This window comes from Moschus berezovskii, chromosome 6 (assembly GCF_049115385.1).
Source record: "Moschus berezovskii isolate FMDL1 chromosome 6, NW_MosBer_1.0, whole genome shotgun sequence".
NCBI classification, from domain to species: domain Eukaryota; kingdom Metazoa; phylum Chordata; class Mammalia; order Artiodactyla; family Moschidae; genus Moschus; species Moschus berezovskii.
The window spans coordinates 100,219,750-100,237,368 of NC_142465.1; the positions used below are offsets into that span (position 1 = coordinate 100,219,750).

At 39.2% G+C, this 17,619-nt stretch overlaps 1 protein-coding gene across 2 annotated transcripts in view; it reads left to right on the forward strand.

Moving 5' to 3' along the window:
- Positions 1-17,619, forward strand: part of GUCY2C (guanylate cyclase 2C) — a 97,577-nt gene that overhangs the window by 6,479 nt on the left and 73,479 nt on the right. For both annotated transcript variants that reach the window (XM_055394169.2, XM_055394168.2), the window contains exon 2: positions 16,521-16,629. The gene's annotated coding sequence lies outside the window, so the exon portion shown is untranslated. The remainder of the gene's footprint in view (positions 1-16,520; positions 16,630-17,619) is intronic.

Consider the following 17,619-nt stretch of genomic DNA (forward strand, 5'->3'; position numbering starts at 1 on the left):
GAGAGGCACAACCCAGTACAGAAACTTCAGTCTCTTTATATCTTTTCAAAAAGCTCTTCTTGTCTCTGGTTAAGCCATATATATTCAGACCCACGCTAATTCCTGGTGTATGGTGGGTTTGGGATTTTCAGTAAAATTTGTTGTCACCAACCAAAGAGATTGTTGCCAGAAAAAACCAATGGAGCTATGGTTCTAGTTGGAGGTTAATTTCAAAATCATGCCACATTAAATCCCAAGTATAAATCATGTACAGTTACCCATTGGAGCAATATTTGTACCCAAGGATTGGGAAAAATTCATGTTCAATAAAATAAGACTGCCTAAATAAACAATAAAAAACAGCTGCATGATGAAATATTGTGCAGCTATTTGAAAAATAAGAATGAAAATCTTTGTACAGATGTGAGCATAGTTCTAGGGACTTTTGCCTTTAAATGATGTCAGTAGGCAAGAAAGAAGGTTAAATAATATATATTCCTCTATGCTTTTAAAAAGCTGGAGTGATTTAAAGTGAAATTAATAAAAACTGTTACCTATGTAGAGTCGGTAGAACAGGATACAGGGGACAGTGATTAGAATGAAATTATCTACATCATTTTTACATTTGATTGTTTCTTACTGACTTGTAGATGTCTTATGGTAATGTGTGCATATTAACTCTTTGGTGTTGTTCATACCACAATTTTCTCTTAGTTGTATTTTCATTCTTTATAGTGCACTTGATGAATAGGAAGTTCATAATTCTAATGTAGGAGAAAAAAAACCTAGCTTTTCTTTTGTGATTTTCACTTTTTCTTGTTGTCTTAAAACATCTCACCCTCCATGAATATTCAGCAGATTATTCTAATCTTATACAAATTCTTCCAAAGAATAGAAAAAATAAACAATACTCCCCAACATATATTATGAGATTGGCACAACCTTGACCGCAGAACCTGACATGGGCAGTACTTTCTCATGTTATAAGTGTACATTACAGATTATCACTCAAGACATAGATGTAAAAGTTCAAATAAAATAATAGCAAACCAAATCTAGCAAAGTATAAATAAGAAAATAAGTATATATCATGACCAAGTGGAGTTTATTTCAGGATGCAACTATTTCAGCAATAGTTCAGTATGATAAATATACTGATATCATTTCCTCATGAAAAAAATAAAAGTAGAAAAAACATTTGATCATATCAATAGGTAGAGAAAAGAATACAACTGAAACATTGTTTATGTTTAGAAACTTGGAACATACAAATAGAAGGAAATGTCATTAACAAGATAAAATAATCTGAAAAAATAGAAACTGAATTCCTACAGTGAATTTCATGGTGAAATGTTAAATATCATTATCTTTAAAATAGGAAATACAGCAAGATATATACGGTTAGGTGAAAGCAGTACATTAGAAAGGAGGGAAAATAAGGATATAAAAACAATCTTACCAACCCACGTAGGCAAATTAAGATGCGTAGTCTCCTGATTTCTATTTGGAGCAATATAATAAAAAGAGGGGAAAAAATCACTTAGTAAATGATGTGCTTTTATATACAAAAATACTTTCATTTACAAATTATTAGTGTGCAATAAAAGAGCAAGATTGCCAGATACAAGATCAATACAAAAAGTTTTAAATTTCTATACATAAACAGTAAGATTTTAAAACTACAACTTACAATTGACTTACAATAACAACAAAAGTATATAATACATAGTAGTTATGAATAATTCTAAAAAATAATATACAGTATACTTGTATATAAAATAATAAAACTTCATTTAGATGCATCAATAAAGACATGAGTAAAGGGACAGACCATGTTCCTGAATAAGAAGACTCAAAATACTAAAGATGTCAAATACCCCAGATTGACCATGCTCATAAATGTTAACCTTTACACACTGTAAAAATTTTACGCTGTAAAAATACTATGGAAAAAATTACTTTTTTTAAAATAGAAGGATATTTTACGTGTCTTTCTAGTTTCTTTGTCTATGCCCTAAAGTATTTTACATTCCATCCAAGTGTAATGGGAAATGGAAAATAGAACAATGCAAGTTCTATACTGGTATGAAGAGAAATTAAAGTTGATTATAAACAATGAAAAAATGTCATGAGATAATAGTCTTTGGAAGATTAATAATGAAAACTATAAGAAACTGCCTTATAAGGCTTTGTGCTTTTCAAATTGCTGCAGTATCTACTTTTTCTTTTAATTCCTCAAGGTCTTTTAAAATATTTGTTGAATTTTGACTGCACTCTTCTAGGAACTGGAGGTACAGAAATGAGTAAGACAACTCAATTCCTTGAAGTACCACACTTAAATTCTAATAGGGGAGGCGTATTAATTAACAACATAGAACCAAAAGATGATAACTTTCATAAATAAAGTAATGTGGAGTAACAGAGAGTGGCTAGGGGAGAGGGATGTTCTTTAAACTGGTTAAGCACAACAGTGTCTCTAGGAGGTGCCACTGAGTTGAAATCTGATGACAGTAAAGATACCAGTGGCAGAGAGTTCCCAGCTGGGGGTGCAGTTGATGCAAACATCCTTGTGCTGCTGCTAAGTCGTTTCAGTCATGTCCGACTCTTTGCAACCCTGTGGACTGTAGCCCACCAGGCTCCTCCATCCATGGGATTCTCCAGGCAAGAATACTGGAGTGGGTTGCCATTTCCTTCTCCAGGGGATCTTCCGGACCCAGGGATCAAACCCAGGTCTCTCACACTGCAGGCAGATGCTTTAACCTCTGAGCTACCAGGGAAGCCGAAGTAGTGGTTCTCAAAGCATGGTCTGTAGACTCCTCGGGTGAAGGTCCTCGAGACACTTTAAAGGGTCAGCAGAGTTAAACTATTTTCAGAAGGATACTAACATGATATGTACCTTTAAATAGGTGAAAAAAGAGAAGCAAAAGGCAAAGGAAAAAGGGAACAATATACCTAACAATGCAAAGTTCCAGAGAATAGCAAGGAGAGATAAGAAAGCCTTCTTACTTGAACAATGCAAAGAAATAGAGGAATGGGAAAGACTACAGATCTCTTCAAGAAAATTGGAGATATTAAGGGAACATTTCATGCAAAGATGGACATGATAAAGGAAAAAAATTATAAGGACCTAACAGAAGTAGGGGCATCCCTTGTGGTTCAGATGGTAAAGAAAGTGGAAAAGTGAAAGTCACTCAGTCGTGTCCAACTCTTTGTGACCCCCTGGACTAAACATTACTTGGAATTCTACAGGCCAGAATACTGGAGTGGGTAGCCTTTCCCTTCTCTAGAGGATCTTCCCAACCCAGGGACTGAACCTAGGTCAACCTCAATGCAGGCAGATTCTTTACCAGCTGAGCCACTAGGGAAGCTCCAGATGGTAAAGAATCTGCCTGCAATGCAGGAGACGTTGGTTTGATCCCTGGGTTGGGAAGATCCCCTGGAAAAGGGAATGGCTACCCACTCCAACATTTTTGTGTGGAATATTCCATGGATAGAAGAGCATGGCAGGCTACAGTCCATGAGGTTGCAAAGACAGAATTGACTGAGCGACTTTGTGTGTACAACAGAAGCAGAAGAGATTAAGAAAGAGGTGGCAAGTAAACACAAAAGAACTATACAAAAAAAGGTCTTAATGACCTGGAAAACCAAGATGATGTGGTCGGTCACTCACCTAAAGCCAGACATTTTGGAGTGTGAAGTCAAGTGGGCCTTAGGAAGCATCACTACAAAGCTAGTGGAGATGGTGGAGTTCCAGCTGACCTTTTCAAATCCTAAAAGATGATGCTGTGAAAGTGCTGCACTCAATATGTCAGCAAATTTGGGAAACTCTGCAGTGGCCACAGGACTGGAAAAGGTCAGTTTTCATTCCATTCCCAAAGAAGGGCAATGCTGAAGAATATTGAGGATTTTTGCATCTGTGTTCATCAGTGATATTGTCGTGTCCAGTTCAGTTCAGTCGCTTAGTCGTGTCCGACTCTGCGACCCCATGAACCACAGCACGCCAGGCCTCCCTGTCCATCACCAACTCCTGGAGTTCACTCAAACTCACGTCCATCAAGTCGGGATGCCATCCAGCCATCTCATTCTCTGTCGTCCCCGTCCCCTCCTACCCCCAATCCCTCCTAGCATCAGACTCTTTTCCAGTGAGTCAACTCGTCGCATGAGGTGGCCAAAGTATTGGAGTTTCAGCTTTAGCATCAGTCCTTCCAATGAACACCCAGGATTGATCTCTTTTAGAATGGACTGGTTGGATCTCCTTGCAGTCCAAGGGACTCTCAAGAGTCTTCTCCAGCACCACAGTTCAAAAGCATCAATTCTTTAGCGATCAGCTTTCTTCACAGTCCAACTCTCACATCCATACATGACCACGGGAAAAACCATAGCCTTGACTAGACGGACCTTTGTTGGCAAAGTAGTGTCTCTGCTTTTTGATATGCTATCTAGGTTGGTCATAACTTTCCTTCCAAGGAGCAAGCGTTTTTTAGTTTCATGGCTGCAATCAGCATCCGAAGTGATTTTGGAGCCCAAAAAAATAAAGTCTGACACTGTTTCCACTGTTTCCCCATCTATTTCCCATGAAGTGATGGGACCAGATGCCATGATCTTCGTTTTCTAAATGTTGAGCTTCAAGCCAACCTTTTCACTCTCCTCTTTCACTTTCATCAAGAGGCCTTTGAGTTCCTCTTCACTTTCTGCCATAAGGGTGGTGTCATCTGCATATCTGAGGTTATTGATATTTCTCCTGGCAATCTTGATTCCAGCTTGTGCTTCTTTCAGCCCAGCGTTCCTCATGATGTACTCTGCATATAAGTTAAATAAGCAGGGTGACAATATACAACCTTGATGTACTCCTTTTCCTATTTGGAACCAGTCTGTTGTTCCATGTCCAGTTCTAACTGTTGCTTCCTGACCTGCATACAGGTTTCTCAAGAGGCAGGTCAGGTGGTCTGGGATTCCCATCTCTTTTAGAATGTTCCACAGTTTATTGTGATCCACACAATCAAAGGCTTTGGCATAGTCAATGAAGCAGAAATAGATGTTTTTCTGGAACTCTCTCGCTTTCTCCATGATCCAGCGAATGTTGGCAATTTGATCTCTGGTTCCTCTGCCTTTTCTAAAACCTGCTTGAACATCTCGAAGTTCACGATTCACATATTGCTGAAGCCTGGCTTGGAGAATTTTGAGCATGACTTTACTAGTGTGTGAGATGAGTGCAATTGTGCGGTAGTTTGAGCATTCTTTGGCATTCCCTTTCTTTGGGATTGGAATGAAGACTGACCTTTTCCAGTCCTGTGGCCACTGCTGAGTTTTCCAAATTTGCTGGCATATTGAGTGCAGCACTTTCACAGCATCATCTTTCAGGATTTGAAATAGCTCAACTGGAATTCCATCACCTCCACTAGCTTTGTTTGTCGGTTCCAGGTGAGTGATCACGCCATCGTGGTTATCTTCGTCGTGAAGATCTTTTTTGTACAGTTCTTCTGTGTATTCTTGCCATCTCTTCTTAATATCTTCTGCTTCTGTTAGGTCCATACCATTTCTGTCCTTTATCGAGCCCATCTTTGCATGAAATGTTCCCTTGACATCTTTAATTTTCTTGAAAAGATCTCTTGCCTTTCCTATTCTGTTGTTTTCCTCTATTTCTTTGCATTGATCACTGAGGAAGGCTTTCTCTTCTCTCCTTGCTATTCTTTGGAACTCTGCATTCAGATGTTTATATCTTTCCTTTCCTCCTTTGCTTTTCACTTCTCTTCTTTTCACAGCTATTTGTAAGGCCTCCTCAGACAGCCATTTTGCTTTTTTGCATTTCTTTTCCATGGGGATGGTCTTGGTCCCTGTCTCCTGTACAATGTCACGAACCTCCGTCCAGAGTTCATCAGGCACTCTATCTATCAGATCTAGACCCTTAAATCTATTTCTTACTTCCAATGTATAATCATAAGGGATTTGATTTAGGTCATATCTGAATGGTCTAGTGGTTTTCCCTACTTTCTTCAATTTCAGTCTGAATTTGGCAATAAGGAGTTCATGATCTGAGCCACAGTCAGCTCCTGGTCTTGTTTTTGCTAACGGTATAGAGCTTCTCCATCTTTGGCTGCAAAGAATATAATCAATCTGATTTCGGTGTTGACCATCTGATGTCCATGTGTAGAGTCTTCTCTTGTGTTGTTGGAAGAGGGTGTTTGCTATTTCTCTTGGCAAAACTCTATTAGCCTTTGCCCTGCTTCATTCCATGCTCCAAGGCCAAATTTGCCTGTGTACTTTTCTTTTTTTGTGTTTTCTTTGTCTGGTTTTGGTATCTGGGTGTTGGTGGCTTCATAGAATCAGTTTGGAAGTGTTCCTACCTGTGCAGTCTTTTGAAAGAGTTTTAGAAGGAAAGACATTCAGTTCAGTCGCACAGTCATGTCCGACTCTTTGCAACCCCATGGATTGCAGCATGCCAGGGCCTCCCTGTCCATCCCCAGCTCCCAGAGTTTACCCAAACTCATGTCCATTGAGTCGGTGATGCCATCCAACCATGTCATCCTCTGTCGTCCCCTTCTCCTCCTGCCCTCAATCTTTCCCAGCATCAGGGTCTTTTCAAATGAGTCAGCTCTTCGCATCAGTTGACCAAAGTATCGGAGCTCCAGCTTCAACATCAGTCCTTCCAATGAACACTCAGGACTGATCTCCTTTAGGATGGACTGGTTGGATCTCCTTGCAGCCCCAGGGACTCTCAAAAGTCTTCTCCAACACCACAGTGCAAAAGCATCAGTTCTTCAGTGCTCAGCTTTCTTTGCAGTCCAACTCTCACATCCATACATGACTACTAGAAAAACCATAGCCTTGATAAGACGGACCTTTGTTGGCAAAGTAATGTCTCTGCTTTTTAATATACTATCTAGGTTGGTCATAACTTTCCTTCCAAGGAGTAAGCGTCTTTTAATTTCATGGCTGCAATCATCATCTGCAACTGAGCGACTGAACTGAACTGAATCATCATCTGCAGTGATTTTGGAGCCCCAAAAAATAAAGTCTGACACTGTTTCCACTGTTTCCCCATCTATTTGCCTTGAAGTGATGGGACCGGATGCCATGATCTTAGTTTTCTGAATGTTGAGCTTTAAGCCAACTTTCTCACTCTCCTCTTTCACTTTCATCAAGAGGCTCTTTAGTTCTTCTTCACTTTCTGCCGTAAGGGTGGTGTCATCTGCATATCTGAGGTTATTGATATTCCTCTCAGCAATCTTGATTCCATGTTGTGCTTCATCCAGCCCAGCATGTCTCATGATGTACTCTGCATATAAGTTAACTAAGCAGGGTGACAATATATAGCCTTGATGAACTCCTTTCCCAATTTGGAACAAGTCTGTTCCATGTCCACTTCGAACTGCTGCTTCCTGATCTGCATACAAATTTCTCAAGAGGCAGGTCAGGTGGTCTGGTATTCCCATCTCTTTCAGAATTTTCCACAGTTTATTGTGATCCACACAGTCAAAGGCTTTGGCATAGTCAGTAAAGCAGAAATAGATGTTTTTCTTGAATTCTCTTGCTTTCTCCATGATCCAGCGGATGTTGGCAATTTGATCTCTGGTTTCTCTGCCTTTTCTAAAACCAGCTTGAACATCTTGAATTTCACGGTTCACATTTTGGTGAAGGATAGACATTAGCTCTTCTCTAAATATTTGATAGAATTCTCCTGTGAAGCCATCTGGTTCTGGGCTTTTGTTTTTCGGGAGTTTTTTTGTTTGCAGCTTCAATTTCAGTGCTTGTAATGGGGTTGTTCATAATTTCTATTTTTTCCTGATTCAGTCTTGGAAGATTGAACTTTTCTAAGAATCTGTCCATTTCTTCCAGGTTATCTATTTTATTGCCATATAGTTGTTCATAATAGTATCTTATAATCCTTTGTATTTCTGCATTGTCTGTTGTAACCTCTTTTTTTTTCATTTCTAATTTTGTTGATTTGATTCTTCTCTTTTTTTCTTGAGTCTAGCTAAAGGCTTGTCAATTTTGTTTATATTCTCAAAGAACCAGCTTTTAGTTTTGTTAATCTTTACTATTGTTTTTTTCATTTCTTTTTCATTTATCTGTGTTCTGATCTTTATGATTTCTTTCCTTCTACTAATTTTGGGGTTTTTTTGTTCTCTTTTTCCAGTTGTTTCAGGTGTAAAGTTAGGTTGTCTATTCAATATTTTTCTTGTTTCTTGAGGGAGGATTGTATTGCTATAAACTTACCTCTTAGAACTGCTTTTGCTACATTGCATAGGTTTTGAGTTGTCGTGTTTTCATTGTCATTTGTTTCTAGAAATTTTTTGATTTCCCTTTTGTTTTCTTCAGTAACCTGTTGGTTATTTAGAAATGTATTGTTTAATCTCCATGTGTTTGTGTTTTTTGCAGTTTTTTTTCTTATAATTGATATCTAGTCTTATAGCATTGTGGTCAGAGAAGGTGCTTGATATGATTTCAACTTTGTTAAATTTACTGAGGTTTGATTTGTGACCCTAGATGTGGTCTATCCTGGAGAATGTTCCATGTGCACTTGAGAAGAAGGTGTATTCTGAATTTGGATGGAACGTCCTGAAGATATTAATGAGATCCATTTCATCTAATGTATCATTTAAGACTTGTGTTTCCTTAGTAATTTTCTGTTTTGATGATCTTTCCATTGGTGTGAGTGGGTTGTTAAAGTCCCCTACTATTATTGTGTTACTGTCAATTTCTCCTTTTATGTCTGTTAGCATTTGTCTTATGAACTGAGGTGTTCCTATGTTGGGTGCATAGACATTTACAATTGTTATGTCTTCCTCTTGGACTGATTCCTTGATCATTAGGTAGTGTCCTTCCTTATCTCTTGTAATATTCTTTATTTTAAGGTCTATTTTGTCTGATATGAGGATTGCTACTCCAGCTTTCTTTTGCTTCCCATTTGCATGGAATATATTTTTCCATCCTCTCACTTCAGTCTATATGTGTCTTTAGGTCTGAAGTGGATTTCTTGTAGACAGCATATATAAGGGACTATTTTTTTTTAATCCTTTCAGCGAGTCTGTGTCTTTTGGGTGGAACATTTAATCCTTGTACATTTAAAGTAATTATTGATACACATGTTCTTATTGCCATTTCTTAATTGTTTGGGGTTGATTTTGTAGATCTTTTTTCTTCTTTTGTTTTTCTTGACTGTATAAGTCCCTTTACCATTTGTTGTAAAGCTGGTTTGGTGGTACTGAATTCTCTGAACTTTTGCTTGTCTGAAAAGCTTTTTATTTCTCCATCAATTTTGAATGAGATCCTTGCTGGGTACAGTAATCTTGGTTATAGATTTTTCCCTTTCAGTACTTTAAATATATCCTTCCTTTCCCCTCTGGCCTGCAGAGTTTCTGCTGAAAGATCAGCTGTTAAGCATATGTGGTTTCCTTTGTATGTTACTTGTTGCTTTTCCCTTGCTGCTTTTAATATTCTTTCTTTGCGTTTAGTCTTTGTTAGTTTGAATAGAATGTGTCTTGGCGTGTTTCTCCTTGGGTTTATCCTGTATGGGACTCTTTGCACCTCTTGGACTTGATTGACTATTTCCTTTTCCATGTTGGGGAAATTTTCAGCTATAAGCTCTTCAAAAATTTTCTCATACCCTTTCTTTTTCTCTTCCTCTTCTGGGACCCCTATAAATCGAATTTTGGTGCATTTGATATTGTCCCAGAGGTCTCTGAGACTATCCTCAGTTCTTTTCATTCTTTTTACTTTTTTCTGCTCTTCAGAAGTTATTTCCACCATTGTATCTTCCAGCTCACTGATTCGTTCCTCTGTTTCAGATATTCTGCTATTGATTTCTTCTAGAGTATTTTTAATTTCAGTAACTGTGTTGTTTTTATGTTTATTCTTTAATTCTTCTAAGTCTTTAATTTATTCTTGCATTTTCTCCATTTTGTTTTCAATGTTTTTAATCATCTTTACTATCATTATTCTGAATTCTTTTTAATGTAGTTTGCCTATTTCCTGTTCATTTATTTTGACTTCTGTGTTTCTAGTTTGTTCCTTCATTTGTACAGTATTTCTCTGCTTTTTATTTTTATTTTTTTTTGGTTTTTTATTTTTATTTTTTTCAAAATTTATTTATTTATTTATTTTTGCATTTCAATTGTTTAATATGAACAATCAGAACTAATTAACAGTATAACAATATTTTACAACTGAAATAATTAAAATAAACCAGAAAATTACTACATAAAACAGGTCTGATCTAGCTTATTTACTTTCTATAATCTCTTCAGTGCTGCAAAACCATTTATTTCTTTTTTTTTCTTTCATGTTTTAATAAACACTTCATCTTTTTGTATTGCTTTCTTTTTCATCACAATAATAGAAATATAACACCATATATCACTGTAAAACACATTTCCACATAAATGCTGATAAGCACAAAATATTTTTCATCATTTACATTTTAACTGTAATAATATATGGCAGGATTAAAGCTGCATCCATCATGTGTCTAACCTTGCTGTAATGAATTTTTAAATGTAATGGTTTCTGTCGCAAAGTAAAATCGTACATAATGTCTAGTGACACAGTACACTGGTGGATGGGTGGTTTTGGAAAATGGAAATGCAACTTCATTTTTAATTAGATTTATAAACTTCACCACCTCCCCCTCCAGCCAGCTTCCCAGCCCTCCCTCCCACCACCATTTATTTATTTATTTATTTTAAATGAGGCTTTTAATTAATGTTTGACAGAGCTGATTCAAGTTGAACAGACTAAATTTCTTTAAACAAACTTACTTATACTCCAGAGTCCTTTAAAAACTTAATAGCATTTATACATTGAAGGTATTTGATTTTCTTGTAACTAGCACTTCAAATGCAACAAGCATTTGAAGCAACAAGCATTTGACCCAACAAGTAAAACTTTCTACAGTTCATAACTTTTATAAATAAAATAAATTAAATGTACAGTAAATAAGTTCTCTGAAATATTTCAATATTTCTGCAGGTTTAGTAACATCATAAAATACATTTCAACTAAAATTCACAAATCTAAAAACCTGTTAGGCATTTTTAGGCGTTTTAAGTTGGAAATGAAGACCAATGTTACATCGTAATATGCCAATTACAAATAGTACTTCAAATAGCAAATACTACAGTTTGTCCCAAACTTTAAAAACTATTCATGAACTCAACACTGAACTATTGATGGCTATGAGAATTGTTTCCTAGCCTTTTTGAAAATTTCAACCCATTTACGTTTAAGGTAATTATTGATAAGTACGATCCCGTAGCCATTTTCCTTATTGCTTTTGGTTCAAGTTTATACACTCTTTCTGTGTTTCCTGTCTATAGAAGATCCTTTAGCATTTGTTGGAGAGCTGGTTTGGTGATGCTGAATTCCCTCAGCTTTTGTCTGTAAAGCTTTTGATTTCTCCTTCATATTTGAATGAGATCCTTGCTGGGTATAGTAATCTGGGCTGTAGGGTATTTTCTTTCATCACTTTAAGTATGTCTTGCCACTCCCTTCTGGCCTGAAGAGTTTCTGTCGAAAGATCAGCTGTTATCCTTATGGGAATCCCCTTATGTGTTATTTGCTGCTTTTCCCTTGCTGCTTTTAGTATTTGTTCTTTGTGTTTGATCTTTGTTAATTTGATTAATATGTGTCTTGGAGTATTTCTCCTTGGGTTTATCCTGTTGGGGACTCTCTGGGTTTCTTGGACTTAGGTGATTATTTCTTTCCCTATTTTAGGGAAGTTTTCAACTATTATCTCCTCAAGTATTCTCTCATGGTCTTTCTTCTTGTCTGCTTCTTCTGGGACTCCTATGATTCGAATGTTGGAGCGTTTAACATTGTCCCAGAGGTCTCTAATATTGTCCTCATTTCTTTTAATTCTTTTTTCTTTTTTCCTCTCTGTTTCATTTATTTCTACAATTCTATCTTCTAGTTCGCTTATCCTGTCTTCTGCCTCTGTTATTCTACTGTTTGTTCCCTCCAGAGTGTTTCTGATCTCATCTATTGCATTATTCATTGTATATTGACTCTTTTTTATTTCTTCTAAGTCCTTATTAAATCTTTTTTCCATCTTCTCAATCCTTTTCTCCAGGTTATTTATCTGTAACTCCATTTTGCTTTCAAGATTTTGAATCATTTTCACCATCAAAATTTGAAATTCTTGATCAGGTAAATTCCCTATATCTTCTTCTTTTGTTTGTGTTGGTGGGCAATTATCTTGTTCCTTTACTTGCTGGGAATTTCTCTGCCTCTTCATCTTGCTTACATTGCTTTGCTCTGGGTGGCCTTTCCCTCTTCTTGCAATTTGTGGAGTTCTCTTTATTATGTAGTTTCTTCGCTGTGTGTGGGGTTGGACGGGTGATTGTCCGGGTTCCCTGGTTAGGGAAGCATGTGTCGGTGTTCTGGTGGGTGGAGCTGGATTTCTTCTCTCTCCTTTAGCACAGGCTGCTTTTCTGGGAGCCTGATGTCCTCTGCCAGTATTCAGAAGTTGTTTTGTGGACTTTACTCCGCGTTCAAATGTTCTTTTGATGAATTTGTGGGGGAGAGAGTGGTCTCGCCGTCTTATCCCTCCGCCATCTTGTTCCTTCCTCCCCAGAACACTGGATTCTTATATTCCACTTGGTCGTGGAGTATCTCTTCCCAGCTGCTCCAGCAAGGTGCAGCCGCTGTACCTTACCTTGGAGGAGGGGTATCTCCTCAAGGCCGCCCCTCCTGCTCCGAATTTGGATCAGCTCCTCTCAGCCTTCTGCTGCCCAAGCAGCCACAGCCTTCTGGACGTGGCACAGCTCCTCTCGGCCACCGCCCTAACCCTGGGCGCGGGGTAGCTCCTCTCAGCCACGATTCTGCACGTGGTCGGTTGCGCCGGAACCGGGCGTCTCTCGCGTCTGCGCCGCCGGGGCCGGGCGTCTCTCGCGTCTCTTCTCTGCTTTTTAAAAAAAAAAAATTTTTAACTTGTGTTTGAGGTCTCCTTTCCCCAGGCTTCAAGGTTGAAATCCTTCTTCCTTTTGGTTTCTGCCCTCCTAAGTTTAGTCCAGTGGTTTGTATAAATTTTCTATAGGGTGAGATTTGTGCTGAGTTTTTTGTTTGTTTGTTTTTCCTCTGATGGGCAAGGCTGATTGAGGTGGTAATCCCGTCTGCTGATGATTTGGTTTGTATTTTTGTTTTGTTTTTTAGATGAGGCGTCCTGCACAGGGTGCTACTGGTGGTGGGGCAATGCTGGGCTTTGTACTCAAGTGGTTTCCTTTTTGTGAGTTCTCACTATTTGATACTCCTTAAGGTTAGTTCTCTGGTAGTCTAGGGTCTTGGAGTCAGTGCTCCCACTCCAAAGGCTCAGGGCTTGATCTCTGGAACAAGCAAACCTTGACAATGGTAAGAGGAATTTAGCTGGAACTGTGCATGAACTGTCAAGGCCAAAAGTGGGCTGGCAATGTGTAGAGTCCCTTGGACCTTTTGGAAGGGACCTCTCAGGACCAAGAGGAGAGTCATGCTGACTCTTCTGGCAATCTTGATTCCAGCCTGTGAGTCATCCAGTCCAGCATTTCTCATGATGTACTTTGCATGTGAGCGAAGTAATAAGCAGGGTGAAAATATACAACCTTGTCCAACTCCTTTCCCAGTTTTGAACCAGTCTATTGTTCCATGCTTTTTGCATGTTCTGATTTAGGGATTGTTTTCTCTTCATCTGAGGATACCTTTTCTAGAAGTCCTCCACTTGAAAGAGGGAATTTGAAATTTATCTCAATTTTTGTCTACTTTGTCCTACTTTCTTCAACTTAAAACCCAGCTCTGAAAATGTTTTGTTATTCCTAACCATCTGTCTTAATCATCCTTCTTTTGGGAGGAGTTTTTTCTTGTTGTTATTGTTGTTTTTTAAGCCTCTAGTTCTTCTGTAGTCATGCAGAAATCTCCATCAGTAGCACTGTAAACCCTGAGTAGCAACCATAAGCTGCAGGAGGAAATGGCAACCCACTCCAGTATTCTTCCCTGGAGAACCCCATGGACAGAGGAGCCTGGGAGGCTACAGTCTGTGGGGTTGCAAAGACTGGACACGACTGAGTGACTAAGCATACATAGCAATCATACACAAGAAATCAGATACCAGGAATTTCTTGATCCAAGTTCCTCCATTTTTTCATGATAAAGTTGTAACATAGCAGTACCCTATGGAGCCATCCAGGGACAGACCTCTTTCCCAGGTCCTCTGCTCTAGCTCCTCTGTGACGTACCTAGGTAACAGTATCATGCATATTTCCTGAGTTGTTTTACAGAAGCTAAAATCCCCACCAAATGGAAGAAATGAACTATTTGATGACCATGAGCTGTCAGACATAGTGGAGCCTGAGCCTTGATGGTGTTAACCCCTGTGACACTGCACTGTCACCTCATCACCAACCAATCAGAGAACTGCAGGAGCTGGTCACATACCCTGGGACTCCCCTGCCTCACTTGGTCTTTAAGAATGCCTCCCTGGGCTTTTAGAGCCTTAGCTGTCCCAGACTTTTTGTCTGGTACCTGTAATAAAAACTGCACTTTCCTTCATCACAACCCAGTCAGTTGACTTTATGTGGGGGTGGGTGGACCCAAGTTTTGTTCAGTAGCAAAATCCAAACCTCCGGCATCATTATCATTCCTGCTGATTTCACGTTTGTGTTTCAGACTGCCCATGGAGCTTGCTCTTGAAATTTATGCCAGAAATTCTTACTCGTTCCTGCAGTCACATCCTCATATGACTATATTATCTTCCCTGACAAATTTACAGTTTTGTACTCTGTTTTGTTGGCTCTTGGCCTCCATTTCTCTGACAAACACCTTAATTTAAATACTCTCCTTCTATTTCACAGGGATGTTATGTGTGCCAGCTGTAAATGGGTTTGGTTTCTTTCTCACAGTCTATTTTTATATCCTTACTTATTAGGGACAGTCTATCACTGTCTAGATCTCAAAAGTCTATAAAGGTGTTTGAGACCTAAAAGAAAGAAGTCTTGGCTCCAAATACAAAAAAAAAAAAAAAAAAAAAACTGGTATATTATTCCAACTTGTTGTCATTTAGTTGCTAATTTGTATCTGACCTTTTGCAACCCCATGGACTACAGCACAGACAGGCCCTTCTGTCCTCCACTATCTCCCAGAGTTTGCTCAAATCCAGTAGCAAAACTGTAAGACTCCTTTCAATTTTTTACAGACTTTTTTTTCAAACAGAATGTATTATATGTAGCCATGTCTGATACATTTGATATGATAATTCTTTAGGCAACCAGTTTCTTCAATCTTGAAGGATTAATAAGTTTTCGCCCCTTGACCTTCTTATCCCCTTCCATCTAATACTGTTTCACCAGGCACTTGCTCCTTCTTCAAATAATTTTGCCAAGTTTTAAACATTCGACAGATTCACTTTTCCTAATCGCATATATAACGTGAAAAGGAATATCTGCCATTCTACACTTCAGAATTTCTATTCTTTCTCTCAAATATATCCTGCTAATGCAGTGTAAATATATTTCAAATAATAAAACAGTTTATCTAAATAAACGTAGTTTAAACTTTTGTTCCTGTGGTAGATTCCAAATATTTGTTTTCCGGATAATGTTTTAATCACATCTAGTTACACAGTTATCTCTTGAATACAACTGAAATTACTTTCCACTACCACTCTTTTCTAATAAAGTGAATTTGTCATATACTTAGCTTTTTCAATTCAATTAATTTCAGTTAATTGGGCTTCCCTGGTGGCTCAGAGGTTAACGCGTCTGCCTCCAATGCGGGAGACCTGGGTTCGATCCCTGGGTCGGGAAGATTCCCTGGAGAAGGAAACGGTAACCCACTCCAGTATTCTTGCCTGGAGAATCCCTTGGATGGAGAAGCCTGGTAGGCTACAGTCCACGGGGTCGCAAAGAGTCGGACACTATTGAGCGACTGAACAGAACAGAAATAAGATATACCTACTATACACAAAAATAGCACAAAGGAAGAAGCAGTTGATCCTGCTGTTTAGAGAATGGCATCCAGGAATAACAATCACTAACTCAGTTACCCTCTGAGCCACCAGGAAGGCCCAAGAATACTGGAGTGGGTAGCCTATCCCTTCTCCAGGGAACCTTCCCAACCCAGGAATTGAACTGGGGTCTGCTGCGTTGCAGGCAGATTCTTGACCAGCTAAGCCACCAGGGAAGCGTAGAAACTTAACTTTCATTTGTTCGATCTCTCCTGAGTATTTCTAGAACTTGCCAGGCATGTCCTGAATATTGTCGAGTAAGTCTCTTTGTCCAATGGACATGAGGGTCTGCAGCGGATTCTGCCCCCTGGTGGCTACAGTCTGCTCATGCACTGAAGTCCCCCATTGGGTGCAGCCATAGCTCCCATAGCCGCAGGCATTCGGTGAGGACTCTCAAAGCTCCAAAACTGGCTGCCAACTTTTGATCAAGTGAAGAACAATATTCCTCTGCTTTGTGTGAGGGAGCCTGTTAGAGAGCCCCTGGGCAGTTATATCTGTGACTCAGTGTTCTACTGAGCTGTGTATCAGGTGGTTTTAGTTTTTTATTCCAGGTCTTTTTCTCTTTTGAACTAAGGTCTGCATGTATGGACTGGATTGGAGATGGGCTTGAATAATCTGGCAACTGTTGTTTGGCTGTTTCCCTGAGAATGAATCACCTATGGGGTGTGACTGTTGAACTCCAGGTGAGTGAATATTGTCTGGACAAATCCCATCCATCACCTGGCACACCTATCCACGTCCAGACACCAGCAAGGGTCACAGCTCAGGCTTCTTGGCTAGAATAGAAATTAAATTTATCTTATAATAAAGAAAACTGAAGATCAGCAAATGTAGGTAATCTGCCCAAGTTCTTATGCTTAACAAAGGTCTGAGACATGATTCAAACCCAGCTTCAAGTTGTGTGGGTTTGGGTTTTTTGTTTAAGAATATCAGACTGCCTCCTGAGACTCAAAGAAACTCTTCTTTACCTCTAGATATACAATTCTGTTGTTTAAATGCTTGCCCGACATTTCCTACTATCTAGAGTACTATTGCCTAGAAAATCCCATGGATGGAGGAGCCTGGTAGGCTGTAGTCCATGGGGTCGCTAAGGGTTGGCCACGACTAGGCGACTTCACTTTCACTTTTTACTCTCACACATTGGAGAAGGAAATGGCAACCCACTCCAGTGTTCTTGCCTGGAGAATCCCAGGGACGGGGGAGCCTGGTGGGCTTCCGTCTATGGGGTCACACAGAGTTGGACACAACTGAAGTGACTTAGCAGCAGCAGCAGCAGAGAAGCATCAGTAAACAAAACTGGCAATCACTCTATTTGTAAGAAGTTTACACTTCAAGGAATTGATCAGTTTTTTTACTTCTTTCCCAAGCTATTATTTTAACCCATATAATTATGAGGAAGTAATTCTTCAGCTGCCGCTGGAGGGAGGGAATAGGGGTGGGTTAGGAGTAGGGAACTGGAGAACGCAATGTCAAGCCACTCCAGTACTTTTGCCCAGAAAATCCCATGGATGGAGGAGCCTGGTGGGCTGCAGTCCGTGGGGTCGCTGGGGGTCGGACGCGACTGGGCGACTTCACTTTCACTTTTCACTTTCCACTTTCACACATTGGAGAAGGAAATGATAACCCGCTCCAGTGTTCTTGCCTGGAGAATCCCAGGGACAGGGGAGCCTGGT